The 19361-nt window shown below is 40.8% G+C and overlaps 1 protein-coding gene across 5 annotated transcripts in view; it reads left to right on the forward strand.

Annotated features, from left to right (window-relative positions):
* The window catches only part of EZH2 (enhancer of zeste 2 polycomb repressive complex 2 subunit), a 116864-nt gene that overhangs the window by 49503 nt on the left and 48000 nt on the right, over positions 1–19361 (forward strand). The window lies entirely within an intron of this gene.

Here is a 19361-nt window from a genome sequence, read left to right on the forward strand (position 1 = left end):
AGGATATCAAATGAAGCAAAAAAATCAGTTGCCTTTATAGATCTAAGTGCAGTATATTATCAAGTATGGAGGCATGGATTAATATTTAAATTAATGCAGATAATTCTATTCTGAAAAACTGTTCAACTTATTGATAGTATGTTTGCTGGAAAAATCTTTTCTGTGACTTTGGGAGAGGATATTAGTGTTCCTAAAATATTAAACAACCGCCTACCACAAGGTTTAGTTTTTGTGCCCCTTCTCTTTGATTTATATATAGCTGATATACATACCCAGTACTCTCAGTACTCAATACAAAAGCTAGAAAGTTTGATTAGGCGGTTGATTGGACTTTAGCCACCCAACATAAATCCTTTGAGATAACTGAAGATGTTCGTTCTTCTGATTTGGAGATATTAGATAAATATTTTTGTAAATGGAAGTTACTGCCTAACTCAATTAAGACTGAAGTACTATGTTTCCACCTTTGTGTTAGATCACAGGCAAAGAGCTTAATGTACAGTTTAAGGGAAGTTGACTTGATCACATGTTTTCTTAATATCTAGGATTATTTTGGACAGGACACTTGATGGATTTGATGAAGACTGCTGCTAAACTGAGAAGTAGGAACAATATTTCACACAAACTGTGTGGCACCAGATGGGGTTCAATAATGGATACTCTGCGAATGTCTGCACTTAGCTTGGTTTATTCAGTAGCAGAGTATTGTGCTCCAGTATGGCTTAATAGCCCATACACAAATAGGATTGATGCACAATTACATGAGTCAATGCATATTGTCAGTGGGATGATTCGATCTCCCACATATTGGCTGCCTGTTCTGAGTCATATACCACCTCCAGAAGCAAGACGAAAACATGCCCTCCTCTGAGAATATTTGAAGATCACTGATAACTCCCAGTTGCCAATATTGAGTGATACAGTTTTCCTAGAGCGAAATGGGTTGAGATCTAGATGTCCAGCTAGATGTACTGCTGCTAAGGCACTTGTAGAAGATGATTTTAATATGCACAATATGTGGACACAAGATGGGATGGAAGAACACAACTATATAATGTTGTAGTCTGCCCTGCATATTGGAAAAACCACCTGGATTTGACCAGCCCCATGCGATATGGACAACAATAAATTGAATTTGCACTGGCAATGGCAGATGTGCAGAAGCCCTTTATAAATGTGGCAAAATATCATCACTGAATTGCGATTGTGGGAACTGAAAGACAAACTATCCAACATATAGTGAGAAGGTGCCAAATTAAAGCTTATAAAGATATTTTGCTAATTTCCTGGTTGTGACAAACAAGCAAAAATTATTTATCTGCAATTTAGATATACATTTATAATGTTTTGGATCCTATATTTTGTATGTCATTTTTATGCCTTTATTTTTTACTGAAGTGCAACATGAATGTTCCATAATGATAAATAAATCTGGGAATTCAGGCCCAGCAGATCACCGAACCTGAAGAGGATATGGTTTATATTGTGATCCGTATGGAGGACTCTGTGCCGGGAACAATACCACTCATTTGAACTCTACAATGAGCTATGAAAGAATTGTGGGGGCTTCCCAACCAGCATCACCCTACCTTCTGATTCCTGAAAGGGATGTGCAGAATCCAGGAGCAAGACATCCCCTTTCTGCTTCACCATCCATGCCCAAATTCTGTGATCATTGAATTCATGCAAGGACAACAGCAATGCGAACACTCAGCACCAACCAACCTTGAAGGATGCCATCTTGACATGATGGCCTACTATATCTACTCTGCCTTGGGACTGGGCCTCCACATTTCAAAGTACAAGGCTGTGATGGGGAGGTACCAAGTCTTTGTCTGGCAGAAAATAGAGTTTCTGTTTGCCTTTTTTCCAGAGCAACAAGAGCTCATCAGAGTCTTCATTGGTGAATCCCTCCAATTATCAAAGAAACAGATTGCATTGGCTTGCCATGTCAACTGTGATTCCAGGGGACTTGATGTGGTAGCTGTTTGCAGACGTGTGGCTTTTGGTGGCCAATCTCCTGCAAGAATTGAAAACATCTCTCAATCCAGAATTGAAAACATTCCCTTTGATGGAGAAGGCCTTTTCCATTCGAGGATGGATGAACGTCTGGACACACTTCAGAAGGCCAGGAGGATGGCTTGACGTATGGGTTTCAGCCACTACGACCCTAAGACATGTAAGTGGCTATGGGGCCTATCATTACAGTATCAGGGCAGTCAAATTCCTTCCCTGGGTGCCAGCAATATGAACAACATTTGGCAACCTGACAACGCCACCATGATGCTACCTGTTTTCAACACCCTAAGAGAAGGCTAGACACTGAAAAGAGGCAACATTGATTGGTAGTGTGAATGAATTCCACTCTCTCTTCACCGTTCCCATTTGGTGGGATTTAAATAACATCTTCTCATCTGGGAATCCATCACATTAGACCAGTGGGTACTATCCATTGTACACCACAGATACAAAATCAAATTTGAGACCTTGCCGCCTTGCAGAACAGTCTGGATAGCTTCCTCTTCTCTGTTTCTAACAGAGAAAGTAGACAAAAGAAGCATTCTGGCCAGTTGACAGATCCAGTTGACCGATGGGGCACCCTGACCATCAACATCTTCACAATAGAGGCCAATGCAGCATTCACCCCCTACTGCTCCCAAGCTGGCATGGGACGGAATTCTCTCAGAGGTGAGTTCCCTCTCCCCTAAAAAGGAACTCTATTCTATGCATTTCCACCTGTTGCTCTCATTACCAGGATGATCACAAAGAGGCAAACAGAGGGAATGTCTTGCATTTGGTAACACCTAGTTGGCCAGGACAACCTTGGTTCCCATCTCTCCTACATCTATCAAATCAGACTTTCCTATGCCTGCAGAAATGCCAAAGCTGATCACCCAGGAGCAGGAGAAAATTCTATACCATGATGTCTGGAGTCTTCATTGCACAGCCTGGTTGACCATCTAGTGGCAGAAACTTCTGGCATGGACCCACAAATACAATTTGTGTTACAGGCAGCGCTACATTCTAACACCAGACGTTCATATACTATTAAATGGAATTCATTCAAGAGTTAAGCAACTGAACATGCCTTCGACCCGATGATGGTGCTGCTACAAAGAATTTTGGAATTCCTTCACTCTATATCAGAAAAGGTCTGATAGGTGTCCACTATCTCCTGCTTGAGAGGTCCAATAGATGGGTCTTCTGTATTCTCTCACATCCTTGGATGGAGGTTTATGAAGGGATTTCACAATCTTGATCCCCCTGTTCAATCGTTACTTCCTACTTGTCTATCTGTGGTGTTATAAGCTCTGATAAAACTTTTGAACCACTTGCAACCACCAATCTCTGTTTTCTTTCATGGAAAGTCTCTTTTGGTAGCCATCATCTTGGCTTCGACCGTGAATGAGTTAGGGGATCTACCCTAAGCACATACATCTGCAACCTTGGAGTTGCATTGCCTTCATTCCAAGTTTACATTATTGGAAAAGAGTAAAAAAGTTGAGGAATATTTTCTTTTTACATCAGAGTTAAATGCCTTGAATTTAAGAAGCATTTTAGTAGCAAATGTAGTAAACATCTATAAATCCTCCATTCAGAATTCTGGTTTTGGTTATATGTTAATCCAAAATTACTGGATATTAATCCAGTTGAAGCATAGATTCTGTAGCACACCAGAACACCTTTCAATGTCTCTATCACATTGCCCTTTACAGAACATATTCCTCTGAGTAAGGACTAATTATATATGCTATTAGTATACTCTTATTTATTAGCATATGGTGATGGTGATGGAACAATTAGTTCAGGAGTCTACAGTGCTAATAGAGTAGATGTTTGGCTGCTTACAATTGCTAGTTCATTCTGTCATGCTTGCGTGCTTATACAGTGTGCACCACAGGGGGCGAACTAACTGCATACACATGCACACCAGCTGGTGTGCAGGTAATCGGCTCATCCAAGCTTCTTCTGTCAATCGTGCCTCATATCTGAGCAGGTCCAGCACCAGTGCCTGTTCTCCTCATGAACATAGCTAGCTTTTTCCCACCAAAATGATACTCATTTATCTACTTGCAATATTACATGGTTTCAGACTGCTGGGTGGGCAGGAACTAGAGGCAAAATGATAGGAGATCACTCTGGCATGTGGTCCTGGGCTCATACCTCTGGAATCTAGGCCATTGCTGGTTGGCACATCCAGTGCCATTAAGCTGCTGTGCCAACATGCCTCCTAATAACTATTTGTGTATTGAGATGCTGCCTTAAGACATCTGCATAGCCAAATTAGGGCTGTTGAGAATGAGGAGGGAGGCATGTTTATACAAAAGAAGAACAGAGAGGAAATATTAAATAAAATAATTTTGAACAATCCTTCATAATGTACATAATAAATAAGATTTGTTAGCAAAGTGCTATTATTATATAATGGAAATGTGAAAACATTTCATTTTCTGACAGTTGTTCTGAATTCAGTAGCTGCTCTTGAACAAAAAAAGCCAATGGTAGATTGCAATGTATAACAGCTGAACAGTTCATCAACAGGTTCAACTTTGTCTCCTGGGAACAGAGTCAAAGTATTTTTAAATCATGCTACTTGTAATAATTAGCCCTCCAATATAAGGATATTTGTGTTATCACCCATCAACTGTTTTGTGAATTGCCACTCTTGAGGTAATTATCACTGTGTATACTTCCTGCATTTCAATTCTTTCTGACCTCTCTGTTTACAAATCATACTTCCAGCCATGTGAGCACACACACACTTAACTAAGCACAGTATTTCATGAAGTGAAATGCAGCTCATAAAAGCTTAGGCCACAACAAATTTGTTAGTCTTCAAGATGCCACAAGACTATTTGTGTGGCTACCCTTCTGGAAATTGCTTGCTAATAAATTTGAAATAATTGCAGTTTTCTGTTACTTTTTCCGGGTCTTTTCTGCACTTTAAATAATATTTAAGAGACAACTGCTAATAAATCATAAGAGTGCAAAGAGGTTAAGCTGAGCTTTGTGATGTCTGGAGTTACTTCTGTTTTATCAAATGAAAAACAATTACAGGAATCATGAAAGTGCTGAGATTATAGCAGCAAAGAGGAAAAATACCGTATCTGTCCACTATAGGGAATCATTTTATTATAAAATGTTTATTCTGGTCAATGAAAGCAGAGCTGTTTGCTCACCTTTGCACATATTGTTGTGCCAGCAAATGTGAAAAGCATAAAATGGTTTAGGGTTTCACAAAAATTATTCTAGGAGCTAATTAAATTGGACATGGAGTTGAGGAAGGTATGCATATCACTGTTTCAGTTACTGCTTCATCATGGCCTTCACGCATTACACATTATGGGTGCTGTGCTTGCACAGTGTCTGTTGCTGGGAAGATAAAACAGCTTTAACGGTTTTCAGCAGGAACTCCATGCCCTCCCCTCGGTAGTATAAATGGGCAGAGTGCCCGCCATTTCTCCAGTCTTCTTGCAACCGCCATTCACTGTACCTCGAGCCTTTCGCTTGTCTCTCGTAGCTATATTCTGATAAAGTTTTTTACTGTTTTGACTTTACAGCTTTATCTGTTCCTTGATCCAAGTTTTAACCCATCCAATCCCCCTGTTTACATTGTTTTTCTCCCCTTATCCCTTTCCCCTTCCCAAATACACACACACACACACACACACACACACAGACCTTCTGTCGTTGTTCTTGTTAATTCTCTCATTCACTGTTTTTCCTCTCTTCTTTGATGGCACAGTGGGCGGCTTTCCACAAGTGTTTGCAGTGCGGGGCTAAAATGTCTCCCACTGATTCACACGACTTGTGCCTTCTCTGCTTGGAAGAAGGTCACAGAACTGGTAAGTGTGGCCATTGCCAGTTGTTTACCAGACAGTCCTGCAAGAACTGGGAAAACCATATGCGGAAGATGCTCTAGTACCAGGCTTTGGTCGCCATGAAAAAGGTCTCAGTGGAGACCGTGGCAGGTCCATCTAAGCCCGCTCCTCCTTGTCCATCAGAGGGAGATGTGACATCCAAGGAGGGAAAGCGTTCCTCTCACTCTCCTAACCGCAAGCAGAAGGAGAAGAGGAAGCATGTCAGGTTTGATGAGTCCTCTGCATCCAAGAGACCTAAGAAGGACAAACCCGACAAGGTGGAACACAGGTACAAAAAGCATCCCAAGGTGCCCTGTTCGGAATCCACTCCACCTTTGGTTCCAATCGCTGCCTCAATCCCAGCTCTGATTAAACCCACCATTCAATCTGTCATACAAGTGACTCCAGCAGGGTCTCCATCTTGGATTGTCATTTTGGCTCCATCTAGTCCTGATCATTCCAACCCTGTGGCTAGGGGGTCTATGTTGGATGGCAAAATCCGAGAATTTCCACCTTGGTTGTGCATGGACCTGCCACCTGTTTGTTCCCTGACACTGATGCCAACTTCTCTGGAGGGATCTCCAAGGGCTCCTTGACATCCAGCCCCCCTCCCACAGCAACAGATTCCAGTTCAGCATTCCAAATACTGGGTCCCTTTACCATACAGGGAATTTAATCCATCATTACCCATGGGACTGTTATCCTCCCTATGGCTATTACCCAAGGCCTCCAATCCGTCATCATTCCACCCTTCATTCAGTGTCGAGGGACACTCCACTGACCTATGCGACTGCCCTTTCTCGACCTCCATCTTCACCTGTTGAGTCTTCCTCCATACCACTCTGATTGTGATTCGGACAACTCACAACAGGCATCAACGTCACCAAATGCCATGATCTCTACCCAGGGTCCTGGGTCCTCTGGAGACTCTCACGGTAACTTTGCAGAACTGCTCTCTAGGATGACGAAGTCGTTGGAGATTGATGTCCAACATTGCATTGACTCAAATCAAGACAGTATTTACGACATCAGGAAATAGGACTCATCCTCCATTGCTCTGTCCTTCATTACAGTACTGAGGCAAACGATGATGGATATATGGCAGCTCCCCAGTCAGCTGCACCCAGTGTTCAGGCGACTCAAGTCTATGTACAAGGTTCGGGAACAAGACATCCTGTTCCTTCTCAAACATCCCAAGCCAAACTCAATTGTCATCGAGTCCTCCCAGGGTTGACAAAGAGCACTTGACTCTGACAGACAAGGAAGGCAGAAAGATCGACATGATGTCTCGTATCTACGCTACTATTGACCTTGGTCTTATCTCCAATTACGAGGTCACTATAGTGAGGTACCAGTACTTCCTCATGCAAAAGATTGAGTCCCTTTCCTCTAATCTCCCAGACCAACACAGGGAGCTTGGTCGCATGTTTGACCACAAGGGTATGCAGCTTTCTGTCCAGCAACTCAGTACAGCAAGACATCATGTTGATTGTGACTCAAGGGCTCTCATCAGTGCTGTCGCCCTTCATTGCCACACCTGATTATGCTCGGGTAACCTGCCAGATGAAACTAAGGGATGGGTGGAGAACATGCCCTTCGATGGCTCTGGGCTCTTCCATGCCAAGACTGACAACAAGCCTGAGAATATTCACAAGGCTCGCCTTACTGCTTGTCGTATGGAGATGCCATCGCACTGCTGATGTAAGTGGCCGTGGTTTCATTCTCAGTACCGCTACCAACCTTACCAACTGTGTGTGGGACTTCAACAGTTCCAACAGCGTCAACAGAGGAACTGAAGGCAGAACGCACCGCGGTACCAACAAGCTCAACTGTCAAGTTTCCCAGCACCTTTTTCGCCTTTTAGGCCACCAGACATAGACTTGTTTGCAACTCATGACATCTCTGCATGACGTACTGTTCCCAAGCGGGCATTGGCCCGAATTCGATCAGGGATGCACTAATTCCTTGGACAAACAGATTCTTCTATGCCTTTCCACTGATACCGTTGATAACATGGTGACTAGCCAAATCAGCCAAGACTATGCTTGCGGGATTCCCATAATTCCCTGGTGGCTTCGAAAATCATGGTTCACCACTCTTCTTCGACTTTCCAACAACAATTTTCTTCGCCTTCTTCGGATTCCACATCTGCTTACTCAACAACATGGCATCATTTAACATCCAGATCTACACTCTCTCAACCTCATGGCCTGGTTCGTTCATTGACTCTCCCCCATCAGTACTGACACCTTTGTCCGATTTGACACATACAATGTCTCTGACATTGCTTTCTCCTACTTTTCAACTCCCCAACACAGCACTGCCATCGGTATCAACATCGGGAACAACACCTTCGTCGGATATGACTGATCTTCACCCTGACATACAGTTCATTTTAAAATCTGCACTATGACTGACTACGCGGCAATCCTGTAATGCTAAATGGAAGCACTTCACCACATTTGCTACAGCTAATAACTGTGCCTCAGTTTGCTACTATTGAGAACATACAATTTACAATTTCTATTCTCATTACACCAGGGAGGACGTAAACCCTCCTCCATTAAGGTGTACATTGCAGTGATCTCACATCATCGGGGCTGCGTTTCAGGTTCCTCGATATTCTCTCTTTGTCCGTCACTTTTTAAGCGGACTACAAACTCTTCATCCACTGATCTGATTGGTAGTACCGACATGGAGCCTTTCTGTTGTCCTTCAAGCTCTCACCAAGCCTCCCTTTGAACCACTAGCCACGACTGATCTATGCCTTTTCTCCTGGGAAACAGCTTTCTAGTAGCTATTACTTCATCTAGAAGAGCTAGTGAACTATGCACTCTACGTGTCGACCCTCCATACCTAAACTTTCACAAAGAGAAAGTCATTATTTGCATCAATCCAACCTTTCTGCCCAAGGTTGCTTTTTTCACGTCAGTCAAGATGTCCTACTGGCCTACTTTCCTATGCCTTCGACACCAATCGAATGCTCCTCGCATATGCTAGACATTTGACGATGCTTAGTTTTCCATTGATCCTCAACTGAGTCCTTTAGGAAAACCAAATGCCTGTTTGTTAAATACTTGGAGCAGGACAAGGGAGCTCTGGTTAGCACTTAAAGACTCTCAGAATGGATCATTGAGACAGTTGAACTGTCTTATCACCTCTCCAAATTGGACCTACCGGTTGCGCCTAAGGGACATTCTACAAGGGCTGTTGCAGCCTTTTCTGCCCTCTCTGCCAGCATCCTGTGCACAACATTTGCAGGGTAGTTACATGGCCTACTCTGTGTACCTTCACGAGACACTATCGCCTAGACATCAGCGCCAGTGGACATCTGTGCATTCACACAACCTGCTCACCGGACCCACTCAGTGTTGGTGACTGGGTTTACAAAATAGCATTATTTTATGATTCTGATATGGATAGCTGTATGCACATGCCTACATATGTGTATGCCCATCCTGATTTATTTACATGTATACATCAATTCTGATAGAATTTCTGTCTTGGATACTTTCAGTCAAATTCGATTTTTACTTATCTCCACATAGGGGCGAACGGGCGATCTTCAGTTGACAGGGGAAATGGCAGGCACTCCGCCCATTTATACTACAGTGGGGGAGGCTGTGGAGTTAAAAAACTGTTAAATCTTTTTTAATCTTCCTGGCAACAGGCACTGTACAGACGCAGCACCCATAATGTGTGATGCACAGATTGTCTCTGGAAGAACGATGGTTACAGGTAAGCAACCTGCCTTTCTGTATAGCCTGACGTGCCTGATCCTGCCTAATCTTGGAAGCTAAGCAGGGCTGGGCTTGGTTAAAATCTGGATGGGTATAGAGTAATAATTAGCTGCTGCATGTTATCAGTGTTAGCAAGAGTGACCAATCCAACTCCCCACCCCTTTTCAGAAAGGCTTCTAATCAAATACCATAGCCAGACTGCTATGGACCCCCAAATCTCCATCTTAATGTATTCCTCCATGACTCAGTTTATGAACTCACCCAGACAATACATAATCACTTTCTCCCAGGCTAAAAATAGGTCCATTTGAACCTTCTAACTGTGGTTTATCTTATCCCAAACAAGCCAGAGTTTCTGGTTTGTATTTTACAGTAATCAACCCATAATGTCCCTAGTTTGTTCAGGTGCTCCTGCTTGCAGTGGGAGTGTTGGAACTACATTTATGCTTCATCTATGTCAATTCAAGGATTAAAAAATCCTGTTATTCCATGTGAAATGGGATGTTCTGTACATGTGCAAGGGATCTCTAAGAAATCAGTTAAAATTGAGACTTTTAAATACTAGTGGATCCTTAATTTTCATAATCCCTATTTATTTAGAATGGCTGTGCTATGAAAATGCCAGGGTAGTAATTTTTGTTGAACAACTGTGGACTGGGAAGCACATACTGCTACTGTAGGCTTATTGTAAGTGTTGCAGTTTTGTGTAGGAGTTACAAAATAATTTTGTGGAAGGAGAAGGAAAGGGACGAGGCAAAGAGGAGAATTCCATCTTCATTTTATATTTCACTGATAATAATATGCTGCCCCATTCTAGTTTGTAATTTTTTCACAGCTTGACTCTGTCCATTTTCCATTTTTTATATTTTCTGTATTTACTTTCAGAAAGGGCAAATGTGCATTTTGCCCCTCCTGTAGCATAACATTTTGTTTCGCAATGTTTATTAAAGCCCAGTAATGGAGTTTGTCCTTCTACTATTTACCATCTGTTTGTTCTTCTATTAATTGCTTTCATAAAAGTGATGGAAACATTTTTTCTCTTGAGGATGTAATAGTGTGTCGCGGGGGTTGTAACTCACGTCCCCAATTACACAAACACAGTCAAGTAAAAACTAAAGACCTTTATTCCAAACGACTACAAGATTTATGTTTATGACAGATAGTGTAGGAGCTACCGCAGAGAGCTCCAAGCGACACAGTTGCCCTCTCCTTTCTGACCTCTCTGAGATTTGTCACGTGGGCCTCAATCTCCTCACACGTCTCTCTCCATGGGGATTGGAGAAATTTCTTTGTCTCCTTCTCTGTTCTAATTGGTCTAAGCGTGGAAGTCTCCGCCTGAGTTGGGCACATTCCATGACAACTGACTCCCCTTCCTGATTTCCAGGCACTCACTCAAAAACTTGAGAGTCAGGTGGCGGGGGGGAGGGTGCTGTTTGTGCCATGGGCATCAAGTATAAATCTCTCTGCTCTAAAGCCTGATCCTCGCTGGGGGCTTCTGGCCCTCTTTTGCGTGCTAACACCTCCTCCAAGTTGTTAGGCACAACATAGTGCTTACTATGACATCCATATCCATTTTGATAATAGAAAGGGTACAGGGCATGAAATTGGCATGAATTCAGTCAGTCAAAAGTGAGTGACACATCTTTGGATAAGAGGATTAGAATCCGCATTGGTGACAGTTTAATAGTATATTCCTATAGGTTTGATCAGATTTGTCCATTGCCTGGAATAGACAAACTGTGTAAGGTAAAACTATTAGAAAACTACAAAACATATCTCATAATGAAACACTGAATCATTCATTATATCCTGTGATCTAGCCAAGGCCTTTGATATGGTAGAGTGGCCTTTTTTGTTTAAACTACATACTGGACAAACATGTGTAGGTACCCTTACTAGACTCCTTCCCAGTAATCAGTTAGTTATGAGAATTAATGACTCCAGTTCAGGATAAACTGAAGGAGCCTGCATACTATCTTGTTCCTCTTTGTATGTTGACTTCTATATCAAACAGTTGAAGGAGTTCAGATAAATGGAATTCACAATTAGGTTATGCTGATGACCTAATACTAACATTAACCAAACTTGGCAAACTATTAGGAAGTTTGAGCTATTCAGAGTGTAATAAATAAATATTCAGTGATATAACAGGCCTGCGCATTAATTATATCAAAAAAGCTGAACTTCTGCCTGTAAACTTAACTGGCAACATTAAGGCAGGAATAACAAAGTTCATACCTTAGAATAAAGATATCAATGAATGTAATGAATGCTAACCCTTTCAGGTGTATCCCTCTTAGGCTGGTACCGACTAGAAAGAAGCCTCTTACTTCAGAAGCTTCCAAGATTCTTGGGCTCTTTTGGGCTGTTACTGGGAGGGCAAGAGGAGAGAAAGAAGCAGTTCTGGCTTCTCCATTCTCTCCTGCTGCGACAAAAACGGGATTCCAGCCTCTCCTTTGTTCACACACCAGAATGCCTTTTGTCTGCCCTGAGATTCCCTTTCTGACCTCCAAAAACTGGTATCATTGTTTCTGCAAGGGTGCACAGTTGCAACAGTATTTGTGGCTTTGGGACAGGAAATCTCCTCCTCCCCCCAAATCCTGTGTTCCTTGAACACTTTCCCAGGGTTGGTAGTATTGTATCCTTAATCAAATAAGACACATAGTGAGGAATTGACTATTCTGGCTTTGTAGAGTAGCAGTGACTGAAATTATACTACTCCCCAGACTGCTACTTTCTTTTGAAACATTACCGGTTCAGATACTATGTATTATTTACCTAATAAAAGCATGGCAGCAAAAAATAAATATATATTCAAAAGGAAAAAAGTGAGGAGTTGAAAATTACATAATATAAGGCTTCCTATGAAGGAAGTATAGAGATGCAAAACTTAAAATTATATTATAGAACATTCCAACTCAGGACAATTGATATGTATCATCAATGTTTATGATGAATACGTGTAGGTTACTATGGAATGCAGACAAAATATTCATCCATGGAATACCTATTCTCTATATTATTCCTACCCTAAAGTAGTTATTATTGAATGTATGGAAAAAGTGGTATATGAAATCATTGCTTCTAATACAAGCTTTGATTCCTTTTTTTGTCGCCTTTTATTGCTGGATTTGGGGAATTTATAATATTACAAGGTATGGCAATTCCACTGCCTATACAGGTTATGAGACCTTTAAAATAGCGGTCAATACATAGTTGGTTACATGGCAGCCTGTCAGGGCTGGGATGGGCAGAATGCCAGGGCCAGGGCACTGGTACAAGGTTGGACTCTGTAGCTTAGCAGGGCTGGAGGCTAGCAACATGATCAATGGTCTGGGGTCAGAAATGAGGTAGCAGGGAGTCCAATACATGAGAGAAACAGTCCAGTGGTCAAATGCCAGGAAAGTCACATAAAGGTGGTCAAGGGGAAGGAGAGAGAGGCCACAAGAATAAACAAGAGTGGGCTAGGGCATGGCAGAAACAAAATGGAACAAGGCAGGAACAACTGGAGCAAGCAGGAAATTACAGTGGTACCTTGGTTTATGAACTTAATTTGTTCCACGGTTGTGATTGCGAACTGAATCGGTCACAAATCGAGTCAAATTTTCCAATGAGGTTCAGTGTAAATAAGGTTAATCCATTCTGTAAATATATTTTTTCTAATCACAAAAATTTGAAACATAGTACAGTACAATACAGTATGGAGAGAACACTAACCTGGGTGGGGGGGAGGTTAATGTTTGGAGGTAGAGTCCCCCTCCATAAAGACATCGGGGAGATCTCATTCAGGGGTTTCCTCTTTTTGTCTCTTAGCTGAAGGGTCAATTTTGGTGAAAAATCTGTCTAATGACACTTGTTTTTTCCTGTGCTGCATAACTCTCCAGAAATGAGAGACCACATTATTATTCATCAGATTCAGCACTCTGTTCATTACAGTTATATTGGGGTGATGCTTCTCAAATCCTGGCACTTACTCCATTTTTCCATAATGGATTGTATCACATCACTGCTAATCTCCTCCCTGTCTTCCTCTTCCTCAGTGGAATGCTCCTCAACAGGCACCTTCTGCTGCTTACTCTGGAGTTCAGCAAGTTCTTCCGCCGTCAGCTCCTCCTCATGGTCCTCAACAAGCTCATCTATGTCTGACCATTGACGTCCAGACCCATACTCTTGCCCATGGACCCAATGTCCTCCACTACGTTCAGTGACACATACTGGCCACGGTTTCCTCCTGCCTGAGTTTAAGGTCCGGTATGTGACATCTTCCCAGGTTTTGTCAATGAGGCTGATGCAGTGGAGGACACTGAAATGTTTCTTTCAGAACTCTTTCAGAGTCAAGTACATCTCTTCAGTGACATTAAAACACCTGGTGAAGAGTGCCTTTGTGTACAGCTTCTTGAAGTTGCAGATCACTTGCTGGTCCATGGGCTGCAGAAGAGCTGTCATGTTGTGGGGGAGGAACTTGACCTTTATGAAGTCATACTCAGCATCCATATCATCCACCAAGGCTGGAGGGCATGCTGGGGCATTGTCCATCAGAAGAAGACACCTTTTAGGCAGTTGGTTGTCAGAAAGATAATTCCTTAATGGTGGGTGCGAGCACCTCGTGCAGCCATTCCATGAACAATTGCCTTGTGACCCAAGCTTTTGCATTGGCCCTCCACATGACAGGCAGTCTGGCCTTGTTTACATTCTGTTCCTTGAATGCACAAGGGTTCTGGGAATGGTACGCCAGTAGCGGCTTAATCTTCAGATTGGCAGTTGCGTTCACACACAGCAAAACGGTCAATCTGTCTTTCATGGGCGTGTGCCCCAGCAGTGCCTTTTCTTTCTGTGTGATATAGGTTCTGTTCCAGAAGAGTCCAGTTTCATTGCAGCTGAACACTTGTTGAGCGACGTATCCTTCTGGCTTCATGAATTTTGTGAATTCTTTCTTGTAGGCTTCTGCAGCATCCTTGTCAGAACTGGAAACCTCACCATGTCTTATGAAGTGGCTTCTGTGGATGCCACTTCTCTTGCAGAATTTATGAAATTACCCTGTACTGGTTTTAAATTCAACACTTGTTGCATTTGTAGAGGGTTTTTTGTTTTGTTTTTTGTTTTGCAGTAAATTACTGTGCGATTTCCTGGCTTCACAAATCATAGCTTCACTAACGCTATCACCTGCTAGCTGTTTCTCATTCAACCACACTAACGAAAGTTTTTCCACCTCTTCCAGCACTTGTGTCCTCTGCTTGGTTAACTTTGTTACTCCTTTTGCCACATAAGCTCCTTTGAAGGCATCTTCATTCTTCAAAATAGTCGAGATTGTCGACTTTGCCATCTTGTACTCCGAGACCAGATCAGTCACACGAACACTACGCTCATGCTTTTCTACAATTTCCTTCTTCAATTCAGTGGTTATTTTCTTAAAAACCTTCTTCTTACCATTCTTGCTCTGCATGTTCTTGTTACCTTCATTACCACTCTGCACATTCTGGTCACCTTCATTACTGCTCTGCATGTTCTGGTCACCTTCATTACCGCTCTGCACTTTCTTTTTACCACCATGCTTGCTCTGCACTTTCTTTGGAGTCATGCTGGGTTGAATAATACTGTACAGTACTGTATGTGCTAAAAACACACACAAAAAAGCTTCACAGCAAGTGTGCACAGGTCTGCCTGCAACTGTGAGCAGGGAAGATGGCCACATTCACAATTGTGTTTGTGCAGGAACATGGCCACAATCATGGAGTATGCGAATGGAAGCAAAATTTTACTGAACTTTCTGTTTGCAAACTGAATTGTTTGCAAACAAAAATGTTCGTGAACCAAGGTACCACTGTACAGGAGGAGGGCAGAGCAGACTGGAGCACACAGGATCAAGACAGGAACAAATTTGAGCAAGCAGTGGCAAACAGGACGAGGCAAGAACAAGGTTCAAGATGTGGTGATGCAGAGGACCAGAGCAGAAGAAAGTTAAGGCAACAATGTAAACTGCTGTGGCAAAGAGAAGTAGTACCAGGAAGCCTTTTATGCTAGTCTCCTGCAAAGGTGTTCCTGGTTCTTCAGGCACTTGCAGGGTCACTCAGGCTCTGTTCTTGATGCAGCTGACTGCACAATTAAGAACTATACAGTTTAATTGGCTTCAAGTGATACATTTTAAGTCTTACCTTACTATTCAGACCCAAATATCCCAGCCAGGTTTTGAATAGAAAATAGTCAATTCTGACACAAACAATGCAGTTTCCTTCAATAATATACAAATAGTTAGTTTCTCAATCAATAGGATCAACAGCAAGTGGGGGTTAAGCTGAGCAGGGAAATAGATTTAAATGAAGAAATAAGCATCAAGGTTTAGCATTTAGTTAGGCTTAAACCACTGAAATCAATCTCACAAAGTTATAGAGGAAAAAATTAAAGTAACACAAAGGTGGTCTCTAATCCTTCCCATACTACAGTGAACCTGTAGATTCCCTTTCTCTGATCTGTTGGCATAATAGTACAACCACAGGAGCCTATTTCCCTTTTTTAAAATAAGTTTTATTCTAAATAACCCTAATACAAAGCAAAACTAAAAACAACATCAATCATCAGAAACATCGGACCTGCTGGGTCAGCCCCCACATTTTTTATGATAACTTAAAAACATATGTGAATCTATACGAAGTCTCGTTTCTCTAGCCAATAAAAAAAGAGTCCCAGGTTTGATAGAAATCAGTATCTTTTTTCTCCTTCAAATACAAAGTCAATCTGTCCATTTCTGCACAGTCCAAGATCTTTTTTAGGATCAGTTCATCGGTGGGTGGTTCTTCACTTTTCCAGTGTTGGGCAAATGCAGTCCTCGCCACAGTAATTACATGTAAAATAAAGTACATTTCTTGTTTACTAATATCAATAGGTATAATGCCTAATAAGAAAACTTCAGGTTTAAAAGCTAAGGATTTTTGTAACATTTCCTCAAGCCATTTATGTATTTTACTCGAATACTTTTTTGCTTTATCACAAGTCCACCAGATATGATAGAAGGTACCCAATTTATGTTTACATTTCCAACATCCATTTGACATATTTGGAAACATCTTGGCTAGTCTATTTGGTGACAAATACCATCTATAAAACATTTTATACAAGTTTTCTTTATATGAAGTTGCTAATGTTACCTTAATACTTCTCTCCCACAGCTTTTGCCATTTTTCTAATTCAATATTATATCCAAAGTTTTGTGCCCACATTACCATAGTTTCCTTAACCTGTTCATCTTCCATTCTCCTATCTAGTAAGAAATTATACAGTCTTTTAATCATTTTCTCACCTGATTTAAGCATCATCTGATCAAATGCTGTTAAATCCTTATAAAAGCCCCACATTCTATAGTCTTTAGCATATCTCGATTGTATCTGCACCTTATGCCACCAAGAAATATTAGATCCTTGTTCTTGTATTTCTTGATTCAGTTTTAATCCTCCATCATTATCCAAAATATCATCATATTTCACGATCGTATCAAAATTCAATGCATTTGGATATACGAGAGCTTCCATAGGCAAAAGCCATCTTGGTAATTTAGTATACAGTTTTGTCTTTAACTTTTCCCACACCAACATTAATGATTTCCTAATATAATGACTTAAAAAAGAACCATGTACCTTACCCTTTTCATACCACATAAAAGCATGCCAACCCGTTTGCAAATCATGCCCTTCGAGATACAAGATTCTCTTATTTCTTAAGGTTATCCATTCTTTTAACCACGTTAAAACAGAAGCTTGATAATACAGCATCCAATCAGGGAGACCAAAGCCCCCATTCCCTTTAGCCTCCTGAAGTATTTTTAGTTTAATTCTTGGTTTCTTCGTTCTCCATATAAATCTTGAGATTTGAAAATTTAAATTATCAAAAAATCTTCTATCAATTTTTATGGGAATCATTTGGAATAGAAACAAAAGCTTTGATAATACATTCATTTTAGCTAGTGCTATTCTTCCCAGCAAGGATAATTGCAAATTAGCCCATTTTTCAAAATCACTCTTAATTTCCTTAAATAGTTTATCATAGTTGTCTTCTTTCAGAGTGGAGGAGCCTATTTCCATATAAGGTGGAAATGTGAGGAGGTCTTTCTATTCTGGCAGATTATACTTGATAAATATAAAGCAACTACAAATATCCCAAACATGCTACATGCTACGCTACACTATTTTGGGAAAAATGATACAGACTACCTGTGTACAGTGGTGCCTCATAGTTTGAACGACTTTAATTTCCTATGATCCAGAGTTTGAATGTTAGAGTCAAGGTAAAATGGCTATGCAGTTTGAACAATGCTTCTAAGTTTGAACTGTAAGTGAAGTGAAAAATGCAGTTGCAGCGAAAACATCATCAGTTGTGTGCCCAAGTCAAAAAAAAAAAGCCTCAGTGACCTGAATTGATTTGTCTTGAATCAATTTGTCTTGACTTGAATTGATTAGTCTTGATTTTTTTCGTCTTGTCTTGACTTGAATCCATTCTTCTTGAATCCATTCAGGACATTGAGGCAGCAACAACAGCTCTGAGGTAAGTGTGTTCAAAGCAAGGAGGAGTATTTTGAGGAAGATTAATGTCAATGTGTCTTTCACTGTAATTTTTAAAATTTATTTAAACATACACAGTACATTCACAGTACACAAACATTTTTTTATCACACCTTGTATATAACCTCGAACTTAATTCATCTCAGGAAGCTGTATTTGCTGTTTGAGTTTACAGAAATTGGTACTCTAGGGTCTGGGAATAGATTAATTCACTTTCCATTATTTCTAGTGGAAAAAATTGCTTCGAACTTTGAAGGATTCATAGTTCAAACAGCTTCCTGAAATGAATTAAGTTTGAAGTACAAGGCACCTCTGTAATTCTATTCATAACAGTTACCATGAGAGAAGTTATTGCTTGGAACTGGAAGGCAAATTACTCAGTATTATATGAATAATGGAACCATATTATGTATTTAAGCTTATATAATAAACAGTGAACTCTATGGAATCTAATTTTACCTATTGTTTACTTTGTTAGGAATATTTTTAATAAAAGTATTTTTTAAATGGTATAAATCAGTTTTGTTTTGCCTTGTCTTAGTTGTATGTGGTTCAAGCCATTAGTTGTTTCCCTGGAAAGGCTTTCTTTTACTGTATTAAATGCTGTCTAACAAATAAGCATCACAGAGTTGAAATTGTGTGTTTCTTGAAGTGCTTGTTAAGGCATTTGAGCAGCAAAGAGTTTGTAAATGTAGCAGAAGTGTTTACTTTGTTGAACTTTGTAAACCCGTTTGCCCAACATTGGAGGAGTGAAGAACCACCCACTGATGAACTGATTTTAAAAAAGATTCTGGACTGGACTGAAATGGACAGGCTGACTTTGTCTCTGAAGGAGAAAGAGGATACATACGTGTATCAAACTTGGAACTCTTTTTATTATTGGCTAGAGAAACGGGACTATGCATAGATTTGAATATGTCTATGATTGCTATAAAAAAAATTAGGGGGCTGACCCAGTAGGTCTGATGTCTCTGATGATTGGTGTTTTTAGTTTCCTTTTTTAGTTTGTAGAAAATAATAATAAAATTTACTTTAAAAAAAGAACTTTGTAAACCTGTAAACTTACCCACTTACAAACTTCTGCGATTTCAGCAGTGGTTTATGCAACAATCAGGTTACTTGCTGTACTGTAATTGCTGGAGTTTGTGTTTTAGCATTTAAATTTGGAATTGCACATTTCAGTAATTTTGAGCCAGTTGGCTTCTCAGTTG

Source organism: Varanus komodoensis, unplaced genomic scaffold (genome assembly GCF_004798865.1).
Source record: "Varanus komodoensis strain SLA01 unplaced genomic scaffold, ASM479886v1 scaffold10, whole genome shotgun sequence".
In the NCBI taxonomy this organism is placed as follows: domain Eukaryota; kingdom Metazoa; phylum Chordata; class Lepidosauria; order Squamata; family Varanidae; genus Varanus; species Varanus komodoensis.